Here is a 15785-nt window from a genome sequence, read left to right on the forward strand (position 1 = left end):
GTTAATTAGCCTCATGTGCATGAAAATGAGACAAGATCACCACCTACTGTAAAAGAGAAAGTTCTACAGCTCTGAAGAAAGCAGCAGCGGCCGTCCGGAGGAGACACCATGCGTCGCATGAATATTTACTGCACAGCATCTCTCCTTCTCTGCTGTCAGCCACTTCAGACTGGGGAAAGGCTAAGGGCCCCATCCCATATATCCGGAGATCCAGTTCAGCTCCCCTCCGGTGTGGAGCAGAAAACGCCAGAGAGGAACTGAAGCCAGAACTGATCCAATAGTTTTCTCTGGGATCATCCTCATATATCCGGTGCCGGATCAGTTGTGGTGCCGGATGCCAAATAGCGCCAGACAGAAAAACGCTGCACGCTCAGTTTTTATATTTGTCACTATCAGTGTATAGACACCGATCTGTTTGCGGAACATATCCATAAAACCACTAATACATGTGAGCGGCCAAAATCCAGTGTTCTTCAAAAGAATCAAAGATCTGATCCCTGAATCACTATATACAAGAAGATGTATAACTTATACCAGCTGTACATATATAATTATATAAAGGAGATACCCAGGTTATACCAGCATGCTCCATATCACTGTATACAAGAAGATGTATAACTTATACCAGCTGTACATATATAATTATATAAAGGAGATACCCAGGTTATACCAGCTGTACATATATAATTATATACAGGAGATGCCCAGGTTATACCAGCATGCTCCATATCACTATATACAGGAAGATGTATAACTTATACCAGCTGTACATATATAATTATATACAGGAGATACCCAGGTTATACCAGCATGGTACATATCACTATATACAAGAAGATGTATAACTTATACCGGCTGTACATATATAATTATATACAGGAGATACCCAGGTTATACCAGCATGCTCCATATCACTATATACAAGAAGATGTATAACTTATACCAGCTATATATAATTATATACAGGAGATACCCAGGTTATACCAGCATGCTCCATATCACTATATACAAGTAGATGTATAACTTATACCAGCTGTACATATATAATTATATACAGGAGATACCCAGGTTATACCAGCATGCTCCATATCACTATATACAAGAAGATGTATAACTTATACCAGCTGTACATATATAATTATATACAGGAGATACCCAGGTTATACCAGCATGCTCCATATCACTATATACAAGAAGATGTATAACTTATACCAGCTGTACATATATAATTATATAAAGGAGATACCCAGGTTATACCAGCATGCTCCATATCACTATATACAGGAAGATGTATAACTTATACCAGCTGTACATATATAATTATATACAGGAGATACCCAGGTTATACCAGCATGGTACATATCACTATATACAAGAAGATGTATAACTTATACCAGCTATATATAATTATATACAGGAGATACCCAGGTTATACCAGCATGCTCCATATCACTATATACAAGTAGATGTATAACTTATACCAGCTGTACATATATAATTATATACAGGAGATACCCAGGTTATACCAGCATGCTCCATATCACTATATACAAGAAGATGTATAACTTATACCAGCTGTACATATATAATTATATACAGGAGATACCCAGGTTATACCAGCATGGTCCATATCACTATATACAGAAGATGTATAACTTATACCAGCTGTCCATATATAATTATATACAGGAGATGCCCAGGTTATACCAGCATGGTCCATATCACTATATACAAGAAGATGTATAACTGATACCAGCTGTACATATATAATTATATACAGGAGATACCCAGGTTATACCAGCATGCTCCATATCACTATATACAAGTAGATGTATAACTGATACCAGCTGTACATATATAATTATATACAGGAGATACCCAGGTTATACCAGCATGGTCCATATCACTATATACAAGAAGATGCATAACTTATACCAGCTGTACATATATAATTATATACAGGAGATGCCCAGGTTATACCAGCATGGTCCATATCACTATATACAAGAAGATGTATAACTGATACCAGCTGTACATATATAATTATATACAGGAGATACCCAGGTTATACCAGCATGGTCCATATCACTATATACAAGAAGATGTATAACTTATACCAGCTGTACATATATAATTATATAAAGGAGATACCCAGGTTATACCAGCATGCTCCATATCACTGTATACAAGAAGATGTATAACTTATACCAGCTGTACATATATAATTATATAAAGGAGATACCCAGGTTATACCAGCATGCTCCATATCACTATATACAGGAAGATGTATAACTTATACCAGCTGTACATATATAATTATATACAGGAGATACCCAGGTTATACCAGCATGGTACATATCACTATATACAAGAAGATGTATAACTTATACCAGCTATATATAATTATATACAGGAGATACCCAGGTTATACCAGCATGCTCCATATCACTATATACAAGTAGATGTATAACTTATACCAGCTGTACATATATAATTATATACAGGAGATACCCAGGTTATACCAGCATGCTCCATATCACTATATACAAGTAGATGTATAACTTATACCAGCTGTACATATATAATTATATACAGGAGATACCCAGGTTATACCAGCATGCTCCATATCACTATATACAAGAAGATGTATAACTTATACCAGCTGTACATATATAATTATATACAGGAGATACCCAGGTTATACCAGCATGCTCCATATCACTATATACAAGAAGATGTATAACTTATACCAGCTGTACATATATAATTATATAAAGGAGATACCCAGGTTATACCAGCATGCTCCATATCACTATATACAGGAAGATGTATAACTTATACCAGCTGTACATATATAATTATATACAGGAGATACCCAGGTTATACCAGCATGGTACATATCACTATATACAAGAAGATGTATAACTTATACCAGCTATATATAATTATATACAGGAGATACCCAGGTTATACCAGCATGCTCCATATCACTATATACAAGTAGATGTATAACTTATACCAGCTGTACATATATAATTATATACAGGAGATACCCAGGTTATACCAGCATGCTCCATATCACTATATACAAGAAGATGTATAACTTATACCAGCTGTACATATATAATTATATACAGGAGATACACAGGTTATACCAGCATGGTCCATATCACTATATACAAGAAGATGTATAACTTATACCAGCTGTACATATATAATTATATACAGGAGATACCCAGGTTATACCAGCATGGTCCATATCACTATATACAGAAGATGTATAACTTATACCAGCTGTCCATATATAATTATATACAGGAGATGCCCAGGTTATACCAGCATGGTCCATATCACTATATACAAGAAGATGTATAACTGATACCAGCTGTACATATATAATTATATACAGGAGATACCCAGGTTATACCAGCACGGTCCATATCACTATATACAAGAAGATGTATAACTTATACCAGCTGTACATATATAATTATATACAGGAGATACCCAGGTTATACCAGCATGCTCCATATCACTATATACAAGTAGATGTATAACTGATACCAGCTGTACATATATAATTATATACAGGAGATACCCAGGTTATACCAGCATGGTCCATATCACTATATACAAGAAGATGCATAACTTATACCAGCTGTACATATATAATTATATACAGGAGATGCCCAGGTTATACCAGCATGGTCCATATCACTATATACAAGAAGATGTATAACTGATACCAGCTGTACATATATAATTATATACAGGAGATACCCAGGTTATACCAGCATGGTCCATATCACTATATACAAGAAGATGTATAACTTATACCAGCTGTACATATATAATTATATACAGGAGATGCCCAGGTTATACCAGCATGGTCCATATCACTGTATACAAGAAGATGTATAACTTATACCAGCTGTACATATATAATTATATACAGGAGATACCCAGGTTATACCAGCATGCTCCATATCACTGTATACAAGAAGATGTATAACTTATACCAGCTATATATAATTATATACAGGAGATACCCAGGTTATACCAGCATGCTCCATATCACTATATACAAGTAGATGTATAACTTATACCAGCTGTACATATATAATTATATACAGGAGATACCCAGGTTATACCAGCATGCTCCATATCACTATATACAAGAAGATGTATAACTTATACCAGCTGTACATATATAATTATATACAGGAGATGCCCAGGTTATACCAGCATGGTCCATATCACTATATACAGAAGATGTATAACTTATACCAGCTGTCCATATATAATTATATACAGGAGATGCCCAGGTTATACCAGCATGCTCCATATCACTATATACAGGAAGATGTATAACCAATACCAGCTGTACATATATAATTATATACAGGAGATACCCAGGTTATACCAGCATGGTCCATATCACTATATACAAGAAGATGTATAACTTATACCAGCTGTACATATATAATTATATACAGGAGATACCCAGATTATACCAGCTGTACATATATAATTATATACAGGAGATCCCCAGGTTATACCAGCATGCTCCATATCACTATATACAAGAAGATGTATAACCTATACCAGCTGTACATATATAATTATATACAGGAGATACCCAGGTTATACCAGCATGGTCCATATCACTATATACAAGATGATGTATAACTTATACCAGCTGTACATATATAATTATATACAGGAGATGCCCAGGTTATACCAGCATGCTCCATATCACTATATACAGGAACATGTATAACTTATACCAGCTGTACATATATATTTATATACAGGAGATGCCCAGGTTATACCAGCATGTTCCATATCACTATATACAAGAAGATGTATAACTTATACCAGCTGTACATATATATTTATATACAGGAGATGCCCAGGTTATACCAGCTGTACATATATAATTATATACAGGAGATGCCCAGGTTATACCAGCATGCTCCATATCACTATATACAGGAAGATGTATAACTTATACCAGCTGTACATATATAATTATATATAGGAGATGCCCAGGTTATACCAGCATGCTCTATTTTACTATATACAAGAAGATGTATAACTTATACCAGCTGTACATATATAATTATATACAGGAGATACCCAGGTTATACCAGCATGCTCCATATCACTATATACAAGTAGATGTATAACTGATACCAGCTGTACATATATAATTATATACAGAAGATACCCAGGTTATACCAGCATGGTCCATATCACTATATACAAGAAGATGTATAACTTATACCAGCTGTACATATATAATTATATACAGAAGATACCCAGGTATACAGTATATATCAATGCTTCTCCTCACACTGATGCTGGATGAGTATATAACCCACTTGTGGTTGTCAGTATACGGTATAATTCTGGGCACCGGATGGGACGCTTCCTGTCAGATCAATTATGTACAGGACTCATCTTCCTCCGGAGTCCCCTGACTGTTCACCCTTCTGTTATAGCAGACAGGAGACTGTTGCACATCACAGAAGTCTGCAGGGTCTCCGCAAGGTACTGCAGTCATTAACTCTTTGCAGACTGTGGCCCCTGTCTCGTGGTTTTCTTTTTTATCAGACGGATATTCTGACTTCTATAAAAAAAAGCTCAGTCCATTAGAAATGCCGGCTCGGTGCTGCTGACTGTATAATTAGGAATACGAGCCACCGCCATTACAGTGCACAGGGGCAGAACTATAGGGGGTGCAGAGGTAGCAGTTGCATATGGCTCCTCTGCAGCAGCAGTGACTTTAATGGTTTGACTGCAGTTACTTGTACAGCCAGTGTCAGTGGAAAACCAATACTGCAGCCCGTCCATTCACAGGATCAGTGGGGATCACAGTGGTCGGACCCTCGCCAAGATCCTAGCAACGTGCCATCACTTTATAAGATTGGAATCCCCTCTGAAACTATGTGTCCAGATCGTCTAATTGACGCCATTCTATGAAAGTCGAGGGTGGGGGTCAGTGGCTCCCAGTACAGGCGCCATGTGGGATCACTTAGAGGGATGAGGTTGTTAATGGCAGGTTTACCCAGTGTTAATCCTAATAATAAATGCCACAACGTTATAAAAGTCAGTGAAGATTTTCTGTGGCCGCCGTCCAGAGTGATTTGCTTTCGTTTCCGGACTCCTGCCGGGTAACAGGTCGTCACACAACGTGCGGCGGGGGAAGAGTCGAGTGGAGCGTTTTCCTCCTTTGGTAAAAATCGCCTGTTTGATTTCATCGTCTTTATCATTGGTTCAATATTTTGTAACATTTTTGTTACTTTGTTACAATTCACGGGATAATGAAACATTCTGCAACTTTTTAATACTTCATTGGGATTTTATTAAGACAGAGAAGTGCGTTAGAGTAGGATGGACCAAGTTTGTAAAGATTCGCGGCCCTTTTTATAAACTGGTATATTTTCTGACAACCCTTGTACCAGAAAAGCAACAACATTTATGACCGTTTCTGGCATTAATTATGGGAAATCTGTTGGGCTATGAGAGGCTAAGCTCCTCCCACCAAACTTCACCCACTTTCACTACGGTGCACGAGTATAAAATTTAAAAGTTGCAATTTTGGTAGCAACATGCGAACATTTTGCAAATGAGCTCTTAGCACGCTCCGCCTCTGATGCCACCAGCTGTTCAACCCTTTAACTAGGCCTTGACTTGGATAATAACTAAGGCTAGTTTCACACTAACTCCAGCAGGCTGTGCCGGCGGGTGAACAGCCTGTCGGATCCGTGCTGCCGCTATTACACACGTGCCCCCGGACTACCGCTCCGGACCCATTGACTATAATGGGGGCGGGCCGGAGTTCAGGTGGCAGCACGGCAACCTTGCCAAAAGGTGGCCGGAATAAAACGACGACATGTTGGAGTTATTTGCCGCTAGTGTGAAAGTATCCTAAGCTAGCACCTCATCTTCAGATGGCTGTTCCGGGGTGATTTCCCCTCATCAGTGCAGAGCAGAGAGTTTTAGCTTAACTGGGTGAGAGGCCTAGGTCAGGATTTGGGGGGTGCTATCTTTCCTTGCAGAGAGGCCTTGAGACATGGCTCCTATATTAAATAAGTCAGCATCTCATCTGCAGACAGCTGTTCCTGGTTGATTGCCCCTCGGTGCATCAGTGCAGAGCAGGGAGGACTGGCTTAACTGGGTAAGAGGCCTCGGTCAGGATTTGCGGGGGTATTATCTTTCCTTGCAGAGAGATATTGAGGCATGACTTGGATAATAAGTAAGTCAGCATCTCATCTGCAGACAGCTGTTCCTGGTTGATTGCCCCTCAGTGCATCAGTGCAGAGCAGAGGGGACTGTCTTAACTGGTTAAGAAGCCTAGGTCAGGATTTGGGGGGGTAATATCTTTCCTTGCAGAGAGGTATTGAGACATGACTTGGATAATAAGTAAGCCAGCATCTCATCTGCAGGCAGCTGTTCCAGAGTGATTGCCCCTCATCAGTGCAGAGCAGAAAGTACTGGCTTAACTGAGTGAGAGGCCTTAGTCAGGATTGGGAGCCCCTCACACAGATCTTAACCCCTTAGTGGCTGGTCATTTTTTGCATTTCTTTTTTTCCCCTGTCATCCTGGCTGTTTGATTTGTGTGGGTTTTTCATTTTGGGTTACATATAATGTTTAACTCTGATTAGTGTTTTTTAGTTTGGGGGGGGGGGATAGAAAAAACACTATTCCTCAATTTTTCTCGCTTTGTTTTTACGGCGTTCAGCTTGCGGCATAAATATCAGGATAAATATATTCCCTGAGCCAACAAGATTGCGGCGATACCAAATTATGTGTTATTACTTTTCCACAGCCAGGATGATAGGAAAAAAATGTTTATATATATATACTAACCACTAAGGGGGGTTAAGATCTCTGTTCATTGTCAGTGAATAGAAGCCCTCACTTATTACTGACAATCTGTCCTGGTGACGCGGCGGACACACGGGTGCACAGCTCGAGGGCTCTCCAGTGCACTGTATTCTATTCTCATCATCACATCACCAAGGCAGAGGTTCAGCCTCAGGGGCAGGCAATGAAGGTTCTCATTCACTGACAGCAATCAGAGAACTTGTGAGAAACTGAAACAGGGAGAAATCGAGACACAATCTGTTAGAAAGTTACCAATGCAAAAATTTTCATTATAAGGTTACAGTTTCATTATAGGAAAACCTCACCATTGCTGAATATAGAAAAGAGGGTCCCCACAGCAAGCATCAAACGATGACCTGCGCTGTGGGGGTGATGATGGGGGTTGTTACCCAGAATGCAGCTCACCGAGTCCTGGACTGGTTCTTGCCACCCAGTAACAACGGAGACACGACCAGAGGGGGCCACAGGGTTGCCCAGTACCAGACAGGAGCGGACCCAGGTCACCCCCCAGTGGTCCTGTAGCAGTGGCCAACCTTCTCCTATGGCAGGAGTCAGTAACCTCCAGCTGTTTTGAAACTACAAGCCCCAGACCAGTTGAGCCAGTATGCATGCTGGGAGTTGTAGTTTAACAACAGCTGGACCTTTGACCTCTGTTCTACAGCCATTATGCCACTGGGAGAAATCTGGGTATTGGCTTGTGATGTCATCGGTCACAAACAGAATTTTTTTTTGGTTGCCAAATTTAGCATTTAACCCCTTCGCGTCTTGCAGTACTGCTTAGTCACTTCCCGGAGGGGGGAGACGAAGGCCTGTCTGACTCGTTCGGTCGGCGTTCCATATTTAATGAGGAGCATATGCGGCCGCTAAATCTTCACTTCTTCTTATTAAGCCGGGACATGTTCCTTATTAAGGTTCAGAGTCAGGAGGATGGGAATCAATAAGATGATTTGTTTTCTTAATCAACATTCTGTCCCTATCCGAGCCGGAGCCGCCATGATTGGAGGATTACTCAGCGCCCCTCTTCCTTGGGAAAAAGCAGAAATCCTGCTGAAGTCTGCAAAAAATATTTTAGCCACTGATCCTTTATTTTCTTCAGTCTTGGCTGCTCCATAGCTTTGACTAATGGAGGTGATCTCTCCCCTCACTGGGAAGTCAGGGCAAGGACACGACAATTAACAAGCTGGTAAGTAAATCACCATGACTCTTCAATGAAGGATTCCCAAAAATAATGAATAAGCAGTTGGGACCCTCAGTGATCGACTGGTTTGTGGGGGAAGCAAGTCTTCAATTCCACTGCAGCGCCCCCACAGGACAAATGAAGCATTACATAGTTCCCAATGAAATAAAATGGAGATATCTGGATGTGATGGTGCTCCAGAGAGAGGGGCTCTCTTTACAGAGGAGGGTCCTGAATTTTGGGAAAATATGCGTTCGCAAAACCACGCGAAAACCTTTTCCACATAAACCGGATTCATTCTAACCGAGGGACAATAAGGGCTTGCATGAACAGTAGGGTCTGTCCTTATTAGGCTACTTTCACACTAGCGTTTTAGTTTTCCGGTATTGAGATCCGTCATAGGGGCTCAATACCGGAAAAAAAAACGCTTCAGTGTTGTCCCCATTCATTGTCAATGGGGAAAAAATTTAACTGAACGGAGCGCTCCAAAATGCATTCCGCTTCGTTTAGTTGCGTTCCCATACCGGAGAGAAAACCACAACATGTTGTATTTTGCTTGGGATGCAAAGCAAGGCGGATCCGGCATTACCCCCAATGCAAGTCAATGGGGACGATCCGTTTTCTCTGCCACAATAGAAAAAGGATCCGTCCTCCGTTGACTTTCAATGGAGTTCATGACGGATCCGTCTTGGCAATGTTAAAGATAATACAACGGATGCAGACGGTTGTATTATTAGTAACGGAAGCGTTTTTGCTGAACAAAAGCAACAACGCTAGTGTGAAAGTAGCTTAAAAGGGACACTGGGCGGTAGGGGGCACGGAATATGGACCGGATGGGCTTCACCACCTTAAAGGGGTCTTCTGGTTAGTGCAAGACATCTGTCATCCACTGGATAACTGTTGGGGTCCGGCAGCCAGACTTTCGTCTATCCTTAGAATAGGGATCCTGTCTCCCACCTGAATGGGATTGGTGCCAGACTGCTAGCGATGGCTCCACTATTTCCGGCCATAGAGATGAATGAAGCAGCGGTGCCCATGTGCGACCACCGCTCCATTCACATGGGACCCCCACTAGACACTGGCATACATTAGTGTACTCAGTCTCCTAAATTATAATGCTACAGGAAGCCATGGGATTGACACGCCAACGGAGAACCTAACCGCGATCGCTCGCCCACCCCATTATCCAACGAGAACGGAACTAATAACCGCTTTCCTCGCCGCTTTACACCCTTTATTAAGGCACGCTCTGCGACATTGTCTTTTCTCTGCAATTTACACCTAGCGCCAGCCAGAGCGATTGTGTTTCCCCAAAGAACGTCAGCTATAATGAGCAATAAGCAAAATTCAACACGCGGGCCGCCTCTGAGCGGATCTGTTGGGAGCAGCGTCTGAGGAAAGTTGTTTAGTGTCAAAACACGCTGTTATGTGTAGAATGGAGAGCATCCAAGAAAAGGCTACCCTGGGTACAGAAATATGTCTCCTACTTAGACAACAGAATTTGGGATTTTTTTTTTTACTGCAGCAGAAATGAACATATGCTTTCCGAAAGAATAAGACGCCTCTTCCGCCGCCCCGCCATGAAGATGGCTCTACGCCACTTGTAAAAGTGATAGATTCAGTATTTTTCTTATTAAAGGAGTCCTCCTGCCTGAGGTAGCAGCCGCACCTGGGTCCTAGTGCTTGAGGGGGCCAAAAAGGTCCGAAAACCCAGCCTCCCAATATTTGTGGCCCCGTTCACTTCTGCTTGTTCAGCTATTTTTGGCGCTCCCGTAGAAATGAATGGAGAAAGCTGCGCATGCGCAACCACCTCTCCGATCACGGCAGCCACTCCCTGGGATCTCCTGTAGATCACTCATCTCAAACTGGGACAATCCTGCTAGGGGTCATGCACATGGCCGTAGCCGTTTTTGCGGTCCGCAAATTATGAATACCAGCCGCGTGCGTTCTGCATTTTGTGGCACGGAACCTTCTGCCTTCTATAGAACGGTTCTAAGGATAGGACATGTTCTATTGGTTTTTTTTTTCAGGTACTGGGAACGGACATACGGATGCAGACAGCACATGGTTTGATGTCCGCACCTTTTGTGGCCCCACTGAAGTGAGTGGTTCTGCATCCGACCAACCACAAAAAGTGCGGATCTGATGCGGACAAAAATTACGGTAGTGCGCATGAGGCCTAATCATGGGATGGCTGGGAGGTGGGGAAGCCCAATAGCTTCCTCTCTGCTCCCGGCTCAGAAATGAGCTATCCTTCAGGTCCTCCACCCAACCTCAGCAGTACAATCCTGCTCTCATAGAGCGGCGCCATTGCTGGACGACAAACATTTATAATGGCCACTCATTCCGTCTAATATATAAAGCTGAGTGTGTGTATGTCCGCTAAAGGAATCCGCACCGTTGCATTTACAATCATGACTTTTGGCACACAGGTACATCAGGTGTCCGGGAAGGTTTTGGACTGGGTCTCAGCTCTCTAGCGCGTACCGTTCCTGAGATATTGCCAAAAAATACTAATATGGCATATCACATGACCTACATTAGCCAATAGAAGCCTGCAGGTCTTTCTCCTCATATCCCAATAGCCATACACACAGTCACATGACCCTTATCAGCCAATAGAAGATCGCAGGCCCTTAGTCTCCACATACAGTTTTACACCAGGTTTCCATAACAACCCAGCCATTTTTCTTCACTGCTGCAGGTCAGCTTTAAAGGGGCAGGGCGCTGTGGATGACACTGTTAAGGGAGCGGAGTGCTGTGGAGGTCACAGTTCAGGGGGCAGGTAGGGTGGCCATTTAGGCCCCCCTCAAAAGACGAACTTAAAACCCCTGCCCCCATGTCCCACTAAGCCACACCTCCAACCCAGTTAGGTCACGACCACTCCGCAGCCGACAGGGATTGAAAAAATGAAGGTAAAAATCAACTTCTGTCAGCTGCAGGGGTGGGAAGGAGGGTGACTTTCTCCATGCAGCTCACGCTCAGACAGCGAAGTGCTGCTGTCTGAGAGTGAGCTGTTCAAAGGGACATCCCTGTGTCCGTCCAGGCCCTGCGCTGTGTTACGGGGCAGATTGCTGTAGAGGCCACTGTTAAGGGGACGAGGTGTTGTGGAAACAAGGAGATGGGGAACTGTGGAGGTCACTAATAGAGGGGTTGCCACTATGGAGGTCTCTGTTAAGGGGACAGGGAACTGTGGAGGTCACAGTTAAAGAGACGGTCCGCCATGGAAGTCAGTGTTAAGGGGTGAGGTTCTGTAGAGGTCACTGTTAAGGGGGCGGGCTGTTGTGGAGGTCACATTTTAAGGGAACGGAGCTCTGTGAAGGGTCACTGTTAAGGGGGCGGCTTATTGTGGAAATCACTGTTAACGAGACGGGGTACTGTGGAGGTCACTAATAAAGGGGAGGGCGCTGTGGAGGTCATTGTTAAAGGGGAGGGCACTGTGGATGTTACTGTTAAGGGGGCAGGCCGCTGTGGAGAATATTTGTGGGAAAATAAGCAGATCCTGTTTTGTAATCCTGGGCGATGGCTTTGGCCCAGGTGATACAATGGAGATAATGGAGTTTTTCACACAATTTTACCTGTATAATAAGTCAGTGGATTCTACGAGGAAGGAGTTAAATTCTTGGGATATTTTCGCTCCCGAGCTCTGGGTGCAGTGCATCAGGTTACACTCTGTTTCTTCCACTTGCTAAATTGGGATCATTTCATGATTAACATGGGAGCAGGAATGTCTTCTCGGGTGCGGGATAAAGGGGCATCTGTTCGGTTCACAAGTTAATACTTATCTGGGCGGGAAACCCTTCCCCTTGTAGAATAAGAAACTGATAATTGCTAATATTTTTGTATTTGTCTAACTGATTTTTTTAATTCCTTTTTCGTTTTTACAGGGGATGCGACCTTTTTCGCAATCGGTTGGGGTCCAATAACATAAATATGTTAAGTATTCTTCTTAAAGGGGCGCTCCCATCTTGTAATGCTATGGCATACCACTGGAATGTCCCATAAAGTTATGATCGGAAGGGCCCAACCTGGGAGACTTTTCTTATCCCTAAAAATGTTTAAAAAAATAATGTAATTTTTTCTTACAAACCAAAACCGTAGTCCACCTGCCCTGCAGTGAATAGCAACACAACTCCACTGATCAATGATCATCTGCAATCAGAGATGGACCTGGCAGTAAGTGTACAATTTCCCTGCAGCGCCACCACTGGGGAAATGAAGTATTACACAGGTCTCATTAAAATGATGTCCATGTAATGCAGAGGGAGGGGGAGACTCTTGCAGCCTCTCTGATTAGCCCCATACACCCTATGTAGACAATTCCCAGACTGAAGGCTGTGTATTCGTCTGTATGTAAGCTCCTGACATTCCCAGCATCTGAAGAAGGCCTCATGTACACGACCGTTTTTTTTTCCCGTTTACGGGCCGTTTTTTGCATTCCATATACGGTCCGTATACGGAACCATACATTTCAATGGGTCCGCATATGTTTTCCGTTTAGTTGAAAGATAGAACATGTCCTATTATTGCCCGCAAATCACGTTCCGTGGCTCCATTCAAGTCAATGGGTCCACAAAAAAAACGGAACACATACGGAAATGCATCCGTATGTCTTTAGTATCCATTCCATTTTTGCGGAACCATCTATTGAAAATGTTATGCCCAGCCCAATTTTTTCTATGTAATTACTGTATTCTGTATATGCCATACGGAAAAAACGGAACAGAAACTGAAACACAACGGAAACAAAAAACGGAACAATGGATCCGTGAAAAACAGACCGCAAAACACTGAAAAAGGCCTATTGCACACGACTGTATGGCTTTTTCAGTGTTTTGCAGTCCGTTTTTCACGTATCCGTTGTTCAGTTTTTTGTTTCCGTTGTGTTTCCGTTTCTGTTCCGTTTTTCCGGTCCGTTTTTCCATATGGCATATACATTATACAGTAATTACATAGAAAAAATTGGGCTTGGCATAAAATTTTCAATAGATGGTTCCGCAAAAACGGAACGAATACGGAAGACATACGGCATTTTTTTTGCGGACCCATTGACTTGAATGGAGCCACGGAACGTGATTTGCGGGCAATAATAGGACATGTTCTATCTTTCAATGGAACGGAAAAACGGAAATATGGAAACGAAATGCATACGGAGTACATTCCGTTTTTTTTGGAGACCCATTGAGATTAATGGTTCCGTGTGCGGAACGCAAAAAACGTCCGGTAAACGAAAAAAAACAAAACGTCGTGTGCATGAGGCCAAAGCCATATGGTCGTGTGCAATAGGCCTAAGGCCCCCTGAACACGAACGTGTGCTTCCCGTTGCCATATTGCGGACCGCATTTGCGGATCCGCAATACACGGGTGCCGTTGCATGGGCATTCCGCATCACGGATGCGGACCCATTCACTTGAATGGGTTCCGCAAATCCGGAGATGCGGAATGGTGCGGAACGGAAGCACGGAACGGAACCCTACGGAAGCACTACGGAGTGCTTCCGTGGGCTTTCGTCCTGTACTTCCGTTCCGCAAAAAAATAAAACATGTCCTATCTTTCTGCGGATCCGCTGCGGCTGCTCCTCGGACTGTGTTAGTGCATTGCGGCCCGCATTTTGTGGGCCGCAGCACAACCCCGGGGTGCAACACGTTCGTGTGCAGGGGGCCTAAGAGTGGCGCAGTTCCTGGAAGAAAGTAGTTCCTTTCATTTCTATTCTATGCCTCTGCAAAGATTGCCATGAAGTAATTTTGTTTTCCAAAGCTTTCAGTCTAAAAAAACATATAAAATCCCTCGCCATAAATGTTTGATGCCCGTCCTCGGTGGTGCCCGGGTCTGGGACATCATTCAGCTGTGAGGGTGTTTGTATCTGAGGAAATCTCCTGAACATTTGCCGTGGCGCTCAGACAGCTGCTTCTGCGCAGCTGAGGGAATACTAAGGGCATGAATATTCAGGTGTGGGCTCGGCAATGAGCAAATGCCTCAACTGTGGTTCAAGGCTTATTAAATCCAATCGGGGGCCCCCCATAATAAATTCCCCACCATGACACCTCGCAGCCACTGTAGTTTTAATGTATCGGCCCCTCCTTTCATGAGGGGGGGGGGGGGGGGAATGTGATAGCACAATGAAACACCTGGCAGGTTTGGCACCCGCAGGAGACTTGGCAGCGGCGTCTTCGTATGTTAACGCAGGGAAATTATAGCGACGTTTATTGGGATTGTCGTCAAAGTGTGCAAAACTGCTTACAATCTGGAAGCGGCGGCGAGGCTCCATGACGGGAGACCTGCAAAACCCCTCGCAGATACAAGGGCCCGGTAAACGGAAAAGGGACGCAGGCCAGAAAATGAAACACGGGCGTCACGTAAAACAGGAATTATGGATGATGCTTAACCCCTTCCCTGCTGGGAATATGGTGGGGGGGAAGCATCGTACAGGGAGGTACTAAAGGGAAGTTTTCAGAAGTCCTAACACTGTTCCCTGTTGAGGTGGAGCCACACGTTCAGAGACCCGTGTGATTTTTATATGTGATCTTCCCCATTGCGTGTTTGTTTTTTTATTTTGCACCATAGAAACCAGTGGTGGGGGAGTGTGCTGCTGCGGATGGAAGAAGGCATGCACGGAGATGGCTGCAGTGTTTATTTTTAGATGGTGAATAAGGGGATACAAAAATAAATAAATAAATACAGGAAAAAAATACAAAACTGAAAAAAACAAATAGAA

The sequence above is a fragment of the Bufo bufo genome, chromosome 9 (assembly GCF_905171765.1).
Source record: "Bufo bufo chromosome 9, aBufBuf1.1, whole genome shotgun sequence".
Lineage (NCBI taxonomy): Eukaryota > Metazoa > Chordata > Amphibia > Anura > Bufonidae > Bufo > Bufo bufo.